Genomic DNA, 16,048 nt, shown 5'->3' on the forward strand with positions numbered 1-16,048 from the left:
CTTCAGGATAATGACTTTATCTTTGCCCTTTTTGTTTCTCCGGCTTCAAGCATAATGCAGTGGGTATTCAAGAAATGCCCTCTGAATGAATAAAATGAATGAATAAATTCTGTCTATAATTTCTCTAATGTTCTGTGAACCTTGCATACAAATCTACATTTTAAAATTTATTATAATGTATTTACCTTTCTTTCTCACTAGATTGAAATTGTCCTTATAGTTTTTCTACCCCAATGCCTAGCGCACTGCATGCTTAACTAATACTTTTCTTTAAAAGGAAAAGAACAATTTTTTTAAAATCTTATATCCTGTATCTTCGGCTACTTTTACTTTATAATCTGTCCTCTCCAGCTTCCTCAAGACCTATTATATTTTCCTTACCCTTAGCATCTTCAGTGTTGGACTCAGCAGAGCGCCTAGTTCGTGCCCTTTTAACCCCTCCTTCCTGTACTGTAAGAATGATTTGTATTCAGTATTGCAGAGGAATGACATGCATATATGTTCTGGAGTTAGGCTATCTAAAACTCACCTCCACGCCTTATCAGCTATGAGTCCTTGGGGATGACAACCCCTACAAGCCTCCATTTCCTCTTCATCATTGGGTTCTTGTGAGACTGAAATTTAAGAGCACAAAATACCTGACACATAGGAAGTACTCAATATGTATTGACTAGTACAATTATTCAGGTGAAAGCAAATTAAGACTAACAGAGGACATTGTAAGTGGCAAAAGTCCCATGCTATGTGTTGGTGTATGAACCATGGACGATGGTATGGATTTTTCATATCTTTTTAATAACCACAAGTAGTATAAGCTGCTCCTGATCACAATTAAAACAGCCTCTTCTAAACTTTGTCATCATTTTAGAAAATGAACAGAAAACATGCTCCTTGGCATTGCAACTCTATCAGGGTATTATGCAGTAAGTGGTGGGTGCGTTCTTGAATACATTAGTTTAACAAGCCTGTGAGGCATCCTGCGGGAGCTAACTAGCATACAGTTGAATCTGCTCATCTACAGGGCAGGAAAGAGACCTGGGCGCACAGCTATGGATTTTAGAGCCGTCAGCATATAGAGACGCTGAGTTGGGCCATAGGAGTAAAATACCTTCTGAGGAAAGCTCACAGCGTATGAGAAACAGAGCACTGATTGTGGACTTTTGTCTTCTATTCAGGTTTTAAGGTTTAATTTTCTATTTAAGAATGGGATGAGGGAAAGAAGGTGACCTATTTGTCTAGCAATATGATAAATGATTCTGAAAAGACAGAATATGCCATATATTTTCTGTTTGCTCTTGTATAGGTACACTCTTCCCTTTGTCCTGTTATTGCTCTGGGATGCTGATCGGTATGAGCTATGTCAACAAGGCTCCAATGCTCTCTGGTTTCTAACTGGGTTTGGCTACTGAAGAACACTAATAGGAGATTAGAGAATTAGAGGAAAGTGAAGTCAGAGTATTCATTCTCCTGCTCCTATCCTTAAGGGGTTCCCTAAAGCTGGTCATACCTATAAGTGAAGGTCACATCTTTCTGCTATGGTCTGATTGTTTCTCTTCCTTCAAAATTCATAGGTTGAAATTCTAACTCCCGAGGTGATAGTATTTGGAGGTGGGGCTTTGGGGTGGTGATGAAGGCATAGGGTTGGAGCACTCATGACTGGAATTAGTGCCCTAATAATAGAGGCCTGAGAGAGAACCCTCACTCTTTCCACTATGTGAGGACACAGTGAAACAATTTCATCTGTGAATCAGAAAGTAGGCCCTTACCAGACACTGAATCTGTCGGCACTTTGATGTGGACTTCCCAGCCTCCAGAACCATGAATAATCAATTTCTGTTGTTTATAAGCCACCCAATGTATGGTATTTCACTATAGCAGGCCAAATGCACTCAGAAACTTTCTAAATGGCAAACTTCAGTTCTAGGCACTAAATCTCAGAGGCTACTATCTCTAGATTACTGTACTGTCTGTGTGGTTCCCTGTGCCTTTATAAGTAAAATTTCTTCAGATTGTCCTATTTTTAATTTGTTACTTCATATTACATAACGTTATGAATTACGTAATAAATCTAACCAAAGTAAACCACTCAGGATGATTTTTTTTCTCATTGTCCTGGTTCTCATTGTCTTGTGAAAAAATTATTCATTATTTATTTATTTACATTTAAGTCACCAAGCATTTTTAAGAAAATGTTGTCTTAGTTCTTGTAAAGTCTTAGTTGTCTTAGTTCTTGTAAAGAAAATCTCCTCCTTTTTGTACTAGTTACAGACAGAGTAATCATTCCCAATGATTATTCCCAAGTTCTATCAATGAGAAATAAGATACAAGAAATTTGTATAATTTCCAGCACGCTTTGTCAGGAAATGTTAGACATCATCATTATAAAGTCATTGAGTGTCCGCTTGCACATGGAACAAATTAAGCAGTGATAATGGCTCCTCAGGTGAAAGCAAATGAAATCAACATGAGTGATAAGGTAGCATTGTCCAATAGAAAAGTGATGCAAGTCACATAATACAATTTTAAATTGCCCAGTAGGCATATTTTTTTTAAGGTGGAAAGAATCATGTGAAAGCAATTTTAGTGGTATATTTTTATTAAGCCAATATGTCCAAAATGTTATCACTTCAACTTGCAATAAATATAAACACTATTAATGTGATATTTTACATTCTTGTTATTTGTGCTAAGTCTTCAAAAGCTGGTGTGTATTTTACACGTATAGCACATTTCAGTCCATACTAACCACATTTCAAATATTCAATAACCACAGATGGCTAGTGGCTACCATATTGGAGAGCACAGAAAGCTATGGCCACTGAGAGTTGAGCAAACATAGAATGAAGTCAATAAATGTGTCAAATAGCTAAAGAGTTCATACTGTTTGTACAACACACTATTAGATGTTTGAGGATCAATCCAAATGTAAAGGATATGAATTGGGTATGAACCTCAGACTACAGAGTCAGTGCAATTAACACCTTCCTTTATGATTCACAGTACTATTCAATTTCTTTTACAAATGTCTTTTCTTTCCATGAAAGAAGCTTACCCTTCGTCTCCTTGGAATTGTGTTGAGAGGATGAGGCTTGGAAGAGTGTGGCATCTGGTCCTCTGTTGTCATCTGCTGGGATACACGTACTTTGGTCTTTCTGGTCCTCAGTCATTTATCCTTCATTCATGTAGATTGCTCATGTCTGTTTTTCCTTCCAGGTTCTCATTGAGAGCTAATTCCAGTCTCCTTTTAACTATCCAGGAGGTAGTCTATTCTTCCAATCTGAAGCCAAATAAATTCAGCTGTTAGTTTCTACCTTGTAGAAACCATGGGAACCTGTGAGGTTGCTGTAGAGTCTTTTGTCTAGACACACTACAAGGCCATTTCTTCTCATCCTATACCCTAAGTTCAGGGGTATCTAGGCCCTTATTAGTTCTGGGGCATTGCCCTGGCGGGAGGATGGAGGATGGGAAGAATAGGGCATATTGTCTCTTTGCTCTCAGATCTAGAGCTTGACTCTGACTGATGACATATTCTTCTAGCTCTCCCAAATAATGGCTGGCCTTGACCTTAATTTTTTTTTCTTAATTATTATTATTATTATTATTATTACACTTTAAGTTCTAGGGTACATGTGCACAACGTGCAGGTTTGTTACATATGTATACATGTGCCATGTTGGTGTGCTGCACCCATTAACTCGTCATTTACATTAGGTATCTCTCCTAATGCTATCCCTCCCCACTTCCCCCTCCCCACAATAGGCCCCAGTGTGTGATGTTCCCCTTCCTGTGTCCAAGTGATCTCATTGTTCAATTCCCACCTATGAGTGAGAACATGTGGTGTTTGGTTTTCTGTTCTTGCGATAGATTACTGAGAATGATGGTTTCCAGCTGCATCCATGTCCCTAAAAAGGACACAAACTCATCCTTTTTTATGGCTGCATAGTATTCCATGGTATATATGTGCCACATTTTCTTAATCCAGTCTGTCACTGATGGACATTTGGGTTGATTCCAAGTCTTTGCTATTGTGAATAGTGCTGCAATAAACATACATGTGCATCTGTCTTTATAGCAGCATGATTTAACTTTTGAAATCCAAAGTCAAGAATTCAACTCTTAGCATCAGAACTTTATGATAACAACTCCTCCCTGAGGCAGTAAGCATAAAATAGTTCAGCTACAGTCTGCATGGAAAAAATGTCATGGGATAGCAGGAAATGTTACTTTTACAGAAATATTTTATGACATTAGTTTATAATCTGTTTTAGAATATTTTATAGAATTGTTGCCAACTTTATTAAGGTATAATTGATAAGTAAAAATTGTAGATATTTAAGGTGTATGGCCGGGTGCGGTGGCTCACGCCTGTAATCCCAGCACTTTGGGATGCCGAAGTGGGTGGATCATGAGGTCAGGAGATCGAGACCATCCTGGCCAACATGGTGAAACCCTGTCTCTACTAAAAATACAAAAATTAGCTGGGTGTGGTGGTGCATGCCTGTAATCCCAGCTACTCGGGAGGCCGAGGCATGAGAATCACTGGAACTCAGGAGGCAGAGGTTGCAGTGAGCTGACATTGCACCGCTGCACTCCAGCACGGGCTACAGAGAGAGACTCCATCTCAAAAAAAGAAAAAAAAAATTAAGGTGTACAACATGATGTTTTGATATACATACATTATAAAGTGATGACCACAATCCAGTGAATTAATATATCCACATATATATTCACTACATGGATATATTAATGGTAACTATATGAGGTTACCGTTTTGTGAATCTATATTAATCATATAATATATATTATTATATGTAATATATAAATAATTATTAATATAGGACCACAAAATGGTAACCTCACATAGTTACCATTTATTGGTAACCTCACATAGTTACCATTTTGTGTGTATGATGAGAACATTTAAGATCTACTCTTATCAAATTTCAAGTGTACAATGCAGCATTGGCAACTACAGTACTGTGCTGTACAACCTATCTCCAGGACTTATCCATCCTGCCTAAATGAAACTTTGTAACCATTGACCCAGGTCTCTTTTTTCCTCATCCCCCAACTATAGATTTTTTAAAAATTCTGAGGTGTTAGTCAGAAAAAGATACTGTTTAATGAGTATTTTATTCCACTTAGCTCAGTATAACCAATTAAATTGATGGTTAGAGGTAGATAAGAAAGACATGGCATTTCCCCTATGTCCATTAAAAAGCAAAACATCAGCCACTGTTCAATCAGTTCCTTAAATGTTAAGTAATTAATTTCTGTTCTGCTGATCTCAGGTTAATGAGTCTTCTTTCAGTAAGTCATTTGCCAAAGGACCAAATAAATAAATAAATAAAAGCCTTGATTTGACAAGTGTCCACGGTAATGTCAAGTTATAGTGAAAAACCTGTTCATGTTTCCTTCCCTGTAAATTGATAGTTAACAGTACCTGGTACAGTCCTCTGCTGAGGAAAATGGTTGGGTTGTTCTGAAGATTCTCTTTCTAGAAGGCTTCATTTCTGATCTGTAGCTTGCAGGGAGACCTCTGCATCATTGCTACTCGCAGTTCTCTTCTCAGCTCAGCATTGTCATCACCACCTGGGAGCTTGTAAGAAAGGCAGAATCTCAGGTCCCACCCCAGGTCCATTGAATCCAAATTTGCACTCTACCGAGATTCACCAGAGAAGGAAATGTGCTTTACAGTTTAAGAAGTGCTGATTTAAACATGTGTGAGGGAGAATTTGTGATGATAGTGAATGATTACTGTTAAATTATTATAGAAACCATAATATCAGAATGAAGGGGAATGTCATTAAGGTATAACATAATAATTTGAGAGAGATTAAGTCAAAGATTCCACTGAGAGTCAGAACATATTGTGATGAATTCCGTTTATGGATTGAATTGTGCCACCCCCAAACTGATCTGAAGTCCTAACCCCATGTACTTCAGAATGTGTTGTTAAGTTGGAAATAGGGTCATAATTGATGTAATTAGTTAAGCTAAGATGAGGTAATATTGGAGTAGGGTGGGATCCCTATTCAATATAACTTGTGTCTTTATAAAAAAGGAAAATGTGGATACATTTAGGCACACAGGGAGGAGGCTGTGTGCAGCTAACACCATGTGAGACCGGGTGATACAGCAGAAGCCAAGGAACACCAAATGTTGCCAACAAGCCACCAGACACTAACAGAGTGACATGGAACAGATTTCTCATCCTCAAAAGGAACCAAGCCTGCCAACACCTTCATATCAGACTTCTGGTCTCCAGAATCGTAAGACAATACATTTTTATTGTTTAAGCCCACCCAGTTTGTGGGTACTTTATTAGAGAAGTCCTAGCAAACTAATACAAGTCTTGAAAAATTTTCAGGGACTTTTAATCCATTCCATAATGTAGGTTATGACTGTATTCTGTTGAAAAGTTACATTAAACCTAGAAATAATTTCTTTTGAGTAAAACATCAATTAGTTGACAAGCATGTCAGACTTTGAACATATGATCTTGTTTTTCTATTTGTTTGTTTTTTGAGACAGAGTCTCACTCTGTCACCCACGCTGGCATGCAGTGGCACAGTCTCAGCTCACTGCAAGCTCCACCTCCTGGGTTCACACTCTTCTCTTGCCTCAGCCTCCCCAGTAGCTGGGACTATAGGCACCCGCCACCACGCCTGGCTAATTTTTTGTATTTTTAGTAGAGACGGGGTTTCACTGTGTTAGCAAGGATGGTCTCGATCTCCTGACCTCGTGATCCACCAGCCTCGGCCTCCCAAAGTGCTGGGATTACAGGCGTGAGCCTTAAGCAGACTCCTATGCAATCTGAGAATCATACAGTTGCTGAAACATGTTTATATTGAGAACAATCAGAAATTATATGTGTATAATTAATCCTATGGGCAGTGCTGAGATTCCCTTTTTGTTTCATTAATTCTTCTCATATTGTGGTAATGATAAAAAGAACAACTCTCACTAAAGTATTGAGAGGTTGGAAATCTCGAGTTGCTGCTTTTTTTTTTTTTTTTCCTAGCATTCTTCCTACTCACATGAGGAGCAAATCTTTGTCATTACCCAGAAATGTTGAGAAAACACCTCAAATATTTTATACATAAAAGACACACTAAAAGTTTCATTATTCTAAACCAGGGGTGTGGATTTGTCAAAGGAAATCTTTAAAATATTGTTAAAAGAGCAAAATTAGTAAGAATATAAATATAAGAAATCATTGCAGGTTTGATTCAGAGTAATATATGTAAAATCAACATAAGAATAAGGATTATTAAAAACTCTAAACTTTGCAAAAGTGAGCCTTTTGTTAAAACAGATTTAAGGTAATGAAAAAACTGTTCAGTTTGAAATATAACAGGCTTTTGAGTGAGAATATTATATAGGAACTTTATTATCCAGGAAAAACAAAGAATAGTTTTTGCTATTTCTTCTTCAAAGCAGACTCTATATTCAAAGTGCACAGTTAAGTACCCAGTAAATGATTATTGGATTAGCTAATTAATAGTTTCACTGGGAAAGACAATAAAAGCATTGCTCTCTTAACTATGGGATCATTTCTTGAAGCTGGTTGAGCAGAAGGCAGTTTTGGCCTTTCTGTGGAGCAAATTGAAATAATGTCCTGGGACCGTGCTGTGTTCATTTTCTATGACTGCTGTAACAAATTAGCATATTTAATGGCTTAATACAATGCAAATGTATTATTTTACAGTTCTAGGGGTCCAACTTGGGTCCATAGGGCTAAAACCAAGGTGTTGGTGGCACCGCATTTCTATCTAGGAGCTCAAAGAGGTTGGTTCAAGTTGCTGGCAGAATTCAGTTTCACCTGCTTGTGACTCTGCGATTCCCCCTTCTTGTTAGCTGTAAGCTGAAGGCCTTTCTCAAATTCCAGGACACCATATTCCTCATTCACTTCTAAAGACTCATGTCATTAGATTAGGCCCATCTGGATAATCCAGGATGGTCTTTCCATTTCAAAGACTTCAGAATTAATTGCATTTGCAAAATCCTTTTTGCCATACAAAGTAACATATAGCTGTGGACTAGGGTGCTGACACCTTTGAGGGACTGTTTTTCTGCCTACTATATGTGGACAACACAAAGACATTGGACTAATGATGGCTTTCTCTCTTCCTGTGTTAAGTGGAGAAGTAGAAGTAATGATTTCACTAAAGCAAATAGTTTGATGGTTAAAATCAGAGCAAATCTTCAGTGGAGTTTGTGCCTGGGAAGGGGCATTAAGGAGCTTCTGAGAATCTGGATGTTGGTTACATGAATGTGGCTACATTGTAAAAGTACAACAGATGAACATATATGATTTGGAGACTTTTCTGTATGTATACATGTTTTGTTGAAGAGTTTATGTTTAGGGAGCTGGACGCAGTGGCTCATGCCTGTGATCCCAGCACTTTGGGAGGCTGAGGCAGGCATACCACAAGGTCAGGAGATCGAGACCATCCTGGCCAACATGATGAAACCTCGTCTCTACTAAAAAAAAATACAAAAATAAGCTGGGCGTGGTGGTGCATGCCTGTGATCCCAGCTACTCAGGAGACTGAGGCAGGAGCATCACTTGAATCAGGGAGTCAGAGGTTGCAGTGAGCCAAGATTGCACCATTTCACTCCAGCCTGGTGACAGAGCAGGACTCAGTCTCAAAAAAAAAAAAAAAAAAAGTTTATTTTTAAAAACCAAAGGAATCACTCAAAATATTATCTTCCTTGATAATGTGGTTTATGCACAGGGTTGGTGTTATTAAAAAATATAGTATATGGAACTTTAAACAGTTCTTAATTTAAAAATTAAAAGTAATCAAATTTTTCTAAAATTTAATTCTATTTCAGATTTTGATATTTGAGTAATTAGTGATCAAATAACATGATAGATAAATTTAAGTAGTTTTTTTTTTGAGAATAAGAAATTTATAAAGATGACTTGCATTTGTTTTTAAATAATATAACTCTTTCTAGTCAAGAAACCAATACAAACCATCTGGGCATACCAAGGTAAATTAAAGGATGTTCTTGTCCATAGGGAGCTAATGAGAAATTAATCTGTTACAAATACTTATATAATTCAATGAGACTAGCACTTCAATAGACGCGTATATAAAATACACTGGTAACCTACTCGTCTTAGTTTATTTTCTGCTGCTATAAGAGAATACCCATAGACTGGGTAATTTATAATGAAAAGCATATTTGGACCACTGTTCTGGAGGCCTGGAAGTCCAAGATCGAGCAGCTGCATTGGATGGGGTCCTTCTTGCTCCATCATAATGTGATGGAAGGATAAGTGAGCATGAGAGACACAGAGAGAAAATTAGACCATGCTCATCCTTTTGTCAGGAACCCACTCCTGCAACTGTTACATGAATCCAATCATAAGGGCAGAGCCTTTAGGGCCTCATAACCTCTAAAAGGCCCCACTTTTTAATACTATCATGATGACAATTACATTTCAACAGGAGTTTTTCGGAGCCTTCAAACTAGAGCACCAGTTAAAGGAGCAACTAATTCTATTTTAAGAGTCGTGAGAATAACAGTCGTGGAAAGCTACCAAGATGTTTCTTTTGAACTAGGCCATAAAGAGTAAGTCAGAATTTTCATGTAAACAGTTTGGTTGGAGAACTAAAAATAACCGTCTAGTTTTGACCTGTTGAAACACCCCCAGAACTATGGTAAATAGATTTTTTAAAAAAATACATAACCCCGCAAGGATAGGGAGAGCAGAGGAAGAGACAACAGCAACAATGCAATTTAGTTATCAGAACCTTGGCAACTGGCTTAGGAGATCTCAGAAAGCCAATCCTCAAACACCATTATCAGAACCTTGACAACTGCCTTAGCAGATCTCAGAAAGCCAACCATCAAATCTCAGTGAAGAAAGTTAAGAAAAAGCTCATTTTACAGCCCTGAAACTTGAAGGGCTTGTAACCTGAAGGTCTTAGTGCAAACAGGTGCAGCTCACATGAGGAAGACTAAGGTGAAAACACTTAGAAAAGTTAGAAACATAGCTCCTTCTACTCCCCTTTTGAACCACTTCTGACTGACTTCTCTCATGCCCGGGAAGAAATCTATGAGTGTATTCTCCATGGAGGGTAAAATAGAGGATCTGTGACATGAGGCACAGCTGACAGTGTGGCTACCCTACTGCAAATGGAGGAATTAGAGACCATATGCCTTCCAAAACTGAGTGCAGCCATTGTTAACTCTCTCATCCAACTTGTGTCCAGATAATGGCAGCCAGTCCAATATTCTCCAGAGAGGAGAATAAACAGTTCTTCACTCTACTCTGTAAACTGATCATCTCAAGGAGGAAGACATTTTTAAAATATCCAATGAATGGCATGACAGTGAAACTCCTACTTGACAAGCCGTTTCCATACTTTTAGAGCTTCCAAATATTTTTCTCCCTTTCCTTGATTATGAACAGACCCAAAGACTCTACTCAGTTTGTTTTTTCTTGAGAGCTTTCACCTAATTGTGAACAATATTGTATTATCTTTACTTTCCTAGGCTTATGCTACTTTAAAAAATGTATACTGGGGCAAACTTATAAAGAAACAGTAAGGAAGAGTAAACCATAAGGCAAGGAAATTCTAATAGAACAAACATAATAGCAAGAGAAATGTAATTGTAATAGAATTGTAATACTCTATGCTACAGGAGCAAATTACCCCATATTAGTTTGCTAGGGTTGCCATAACAAAATACAACATACTATGTGGCTAAAACAACAAAATGCTATTTCCTCAGAGTTCAGGAGGCTAGAATTCTGAAATCAAGATGTTGGTTGGTTTCTTCTGAGGGCTATGGAGAAAGGATCTGTTCCAGGCTGTCTCCTTGGCTTGTAGATGATTGACTTCATGTTCACACGATATTCTCACTATGTGTGTGCCTGTGTCCAAATTTCCCTTTTTTATAAGGACAGCAGTCATATTGGATTAGAGATCCTTCCTACTCCATTGTTATCTCATCCTTATTACCTCTGCAATGACCCTGTTTCCAAATAAGGTCAGATTCTGACATACTGGAGGTTAGGTTTTAGACTTGAATTTTGGGGTGGGCATAATATGACGCATAACAATCCCCAAATCTCAGTGGCTTAAGAATAAAAGTTTTTCACTTACATATTGTGTCATGCAAGTCAGGTAGCCACCTTTCATTCTGTAGTTCAATGTGTGGGAAAAAAGTGGCCTCACCAAGGATAGGACAGCAGGTCAACAGCAGAATGAAGGGGACACGCCAGCTCTCCTGTCTCGGTCCAGGAGAGACACAAAATCACTTCTGCCTCCCAGACATTGACCAGAGCTGGTCACAAGCGCCAGTCTAACTGCAAGAGGTGTCAGAAGTGGATATTCAGTGAGCTGATGGGGCCAGAATTGGGCACACAATTAATTCCCAGGCAACCCAGTCAGATTTTTATTTGAATAATTTGAACCAAGAGACATAGATCTTGTCTAGTAAGAACATAATGAGTGTCAGTTTGTGTGAGCTCCTGTCAATAGGGCTTTGTGCCAAGTGCATGCTGTTAAGGTAGAGAAAGTGATCCTACAGAATAAGGAAGAGCATGGAGTAGAATAAAAGAGTAGAGGAAAAACAAGAAAAATGGATGATTATGGAGCTTATGTGAGGCTAATTCTCTGATAATCAACTGAGTCTTTGAAATAAACATTTTTAATTCGAGCAATACGCAAGTATAGCCAGTTGCCTATATATGTTCTCCTTTTCTTCCTTACTAACAGAAACTCAATTTGTTCAGGGCAGTGACTTCGCTATAAAACACAATAAAATATATACATGCGTATTAAAAGTAAAAATAAAAAACATACTTCCCATTGTCGTTAGTGTGACACAGATCTGGCCACATGATCACAAAGGAGTGTATGCTGCAGATTTATGAAAAAGTGCTTTTTTTAAATGTAAGTACTATACTTTCTTGTGGCTTCATTCTTTATCCTTTTTAGAATGCAAGAGTAAATGTGGACAAAAAACACAAAACCCATATGCTAATGACTATGCAACAAGAAGGCAAGAGGAACCTAGGGCACTTGGACTTCACGTCACTGTCAAACCACTTCTAAACTGCACTTCTCTTCCTGACTTCTTGTTATGTGATAGAAATAAGTTAACTAAATTTCAGTCGTTTATTTTCCGATAAGTTCAACCTAACTCAATCCATAGGTTCAATTCTAGAGAAGAGAATCTTCCATAAAGGCAAGCTTGAAATGTATACTTTTTCTTTTTTTAATTATGGTAAGAAAATACAAACACATAACATAAAATTTACCGAATGAGATCCATTTTGAAGTATACAGCCCAGTAGTGTTAAATATTTTCAGGTTGTTGTGCAACGAAACTTTTTCATGTGTTGTTATTTGAAGACGGGATCTTAGGAGATAATTACGTTGAGATTAGGTTATGAGAGTGAGGCTCCCATGATGGGATTAGTGCTTTTATACAAAAAGATACTAGAGTTTGTGTGTGTGAGCTCTCTTGTTCTCTTTCTCTCTCTCTGCTAAGTGAGGACACAACAGGAAGGCAGCCTTCTATAAGCCAGGAATAGACACCCTTACCAAGATTTGGTCATGCTAGCACCCTGATCTTAGACTTCCAGCCTCCAGAACTGTAAGAAATAAATTTACATTGTTTACAATCACCCAATCTATGGTAATTTGTTACAGCAACTTTTAGTTATAGGAGGCTATCTTTCTCTTCCTCTCTCTCTCACTCTGCCTCTCCCCCACCCCTCTCATGTGAGGACACAACAGGAAGGCAGCCTTCTGTAAGCCAGGAATAGACACCCTTACCAAGATTTGGTCATGCTAGCACCCTGATCTTAGACTTCCAGCCTCCAGAACTGTGAGAATATGAATTTCTGGTGTGTAGGCCACCCAGTCAATGCTATTTTGGTATGGCAGCCTGAGCTGACTAAGACAGCAATAAAAGAAATAACTTTTATGTCCATCAGTGGGAGAATAATTGGATAATTATTGAGCATTACACATCTATTAAAAAGAATAAATAAGAGATGAATGTATTGGTTTAATTGGTGTCCATGATCTATTTTAAGAGAGAAAAAAAGGAAATTATAAAGTGATGCATATGGATTGGACTTCTATTTGTAAATGAAATTAAAATGAAACTAAAATAGGTACATATTTTTATATATAAACATACAAATATAGACATATCTATTTACTGACCTATCCATGTGTCTGCCTCTATCCATCCGCATTTGTCTATATATGAGTCTATCTAACCTATCTACTGCTACCTGTGAATCTAGAGAAATGCTTAAAATAGCACTTTCTTCTGAAGAGTGTAATTAATAGACAGCAGGGGAAAGATTAATTTTATTCCTTATATATCTCTGCATTGCTTCCATTCTTAACACAAACATGAAGTTTTGTAATTCCGATAGAAGAATTTTAATTGTTTTTTTATGGTGGGGTTTTAAAGCACCTTACTGTGTAGCTTAAGAATTAAAATACTCAAGAGAAGGTTGATCGGAGATATTTTCCATTTCAGTATTTCTTATCTCATCCTATCCCATATGATAAAAAGGAATTCTTTCATAACTGAGTATGCCGTTTTAAGTCCTAATTACAGAAAGCCTGTAATGTAACTATTTGAAAATGTATAAAGTTAATTGTTTGGTTTCTCAAAGCCAGTTATTAGAAAGGGAAAAATAAACAAAACGTATCATCCAAATAAATTACTTGATATGTTCTAAAACAATATGTATTAAAAATAATATTTACCTTCCATACTTCATCTTTTAGAGTTGAAAGATATACTCAGGGGCCAAATAGTAGAGATCCCTTTTTTTAAAGTTCAGACAAATGAAGCCCAGAAAGTATCCACAATTTGCCCACAATCTGCAATGAATTGATAAGAAAAATTAAGACAACAACTGAAAAACTAATAATTAGAAAACTAATATGGAAAACTCTAAGGAAAACATGTTTCATCTACTTGTTACATACAGTAAACCACCCTAGAACATAGTGGTTTAAAACAATGGCGATTTATTACTTTTCATGATCCATGGGTCAGGAATTAGGACTGAGCTTGCTATATGGTTTCTTTCCACACAGTGTTGGCTACGGATTTTCACTTGGCTGCATCTAGCTCAAAGCTGATTGTCTGGGTACCCTTCCATGCTTCACATGATGAGCTTGGGTTTCCTCACAGCATGGTGATCTAAGGGTAGTCCAGCCTCCTTCCAAGAAGGAACGTTCCAAGAGGATAAGCACCAGGTCTTAAAGCTCTTCAAAAACTTTTCTTTTGCCGTGTTTACTAATGCCATACTGGTCAGAGCAAATCATGGGGTAAGATAGATGACTGTCAAACCACACTTTATAAAAAAGAAGGCATAAATGGGTATAATTTTATGTTAGCCTTCAAACAACAAGGAATCATAATTTAAAGGAACAAACGTGACTACACTGGATTTTTTTAGTATAGGAGTTGGCAAACATTGGCACTAGGTCCAGGAGACCAAAATGTCACTGTGATCTACCAGTTGGCATAGGGGCTTTGAAGGTCAGGTGATCAATGGAGTTTTAGCTCAGATCTATCCCACAGTGGCTCTAGTAAGTCCCTGAAGCCATGCTGTGATTATTTCCCCATTTCTGGGATGCATAATTTAAACAGACATTCTCAGAAACTGGCAGAATTTTCACATTCATTCCCTGGCCTGTGAAGTGAGGGCCACAGAAGTAATAGAAAAGGCCAGGGGAAAACCACTAGAGCAACCTTTACCTAGGAAGATAATAGACCAAAAACAGCATCACATGCCTAGAAGGATACCAGTGATGAATGCCACCAACAAGCACTTCAATTATATGGAAGTGGTAACTGCCATCACATTTCCACTCAACTCACCTATTTGACCAGTATAGAAAATTGATAAAACTGGGAGAAGCACAATGGATTTTCATAAAGCTAAACCAGGTGGTGACTTCAGTCACAGCTACCGTACCAGGTGAGGTTTCGTTGCTTGGGGAAATTAACACATTCCCTGGTACCTGGTATGCAACTATTGATCTGACTAATGATTTTATGCTCAATACCCATTAGTAAAGACTAGGTGAAGCAGTTTGCTTTCACCTGACAAAGCCAGCAATACACTTTTACTGTCCCACTTCAAGGGTATATCGGCTCTCCTGCCATACATCATAATTTAATTGATGGGAACTTAGATAGTCTTTTCCTTCCATAACAAATTACACTGGTTATTTGCACTGATGATATTGGGATGATTGGACCTAATGAGCAAGAAGTAACAACTACTATATATCTACTGGGAAGACACTTACATATCAGAATGTGGAAAATAAATCTGACCAAAATTGAAATACCTCCACCACAGTACAATTTCTAGGGATCCAGTGGTGTCGGGCTTGTTGAGATAGGTGAAGACACGTTGCATCTGACCTCTCTTACAACCAAAAAAGGAGATACAACACCTAGTGGGCCTCTCTGGATGTTGAAGAAAACATATTTGACACTTGGGTGCATTACTGTAGCCCATTTACCAAGAGACCCTAAAAGCTACTAGTTTTGAGTGAGGCCAAGAGCAAGAGAAGGCTCTGCAACAGTTCCAGACTGCTGTCCAAGCTGCTGTACCACTTGCAACAGTTCCAGACTGCTGTCCAAGCTGCTGTACCACTTGCAACAGTTCCAGACTGCTGTCCAAGCTGCTGTACCACTTGGGTCAAATGATCAAGTACCTCTAATGGTGTTTGAAGTGTCAGTGGTGAAGACAGGTGCTGTTTAGAACCTCTGACATAAAGCCATCATTTTATTCAGGTGAATGGTAAGCAAATTTTGAAACTTTTCACAAATTCTCCCGTATCTTTCATTTCTCACTCTGTACATTTCATCTGGTGTGATGTTTAATTTTATTTGTCAACTTGGCTGGGCCATGGTGTGTGGATACTTGGTTAATCATTATTCTGGATGTTTTTGTGAGGCTGTTTTGGTGTGGGACTTACATTTACGTCAGTAGACTTTGAGTAAAGCAGATTGCACTCCATAAGGT

The sequence above is a fragment of the Colobus angolensis genome, unplaced genomic scaffold (genome assembly GCF_000951035.1).
Source record: "Colobus angolensis palliatus isolate OR3802 unplaced genomic scaffold, Cang.pa_1.0 Scaffold146, whole genome shotgun sequence".
Lineage (NCBI taxonomy): Eukaryota > Metazoa > Chordata > Mammalia > Primates > Cercopithecidae > Colobus > Colobus angolensis.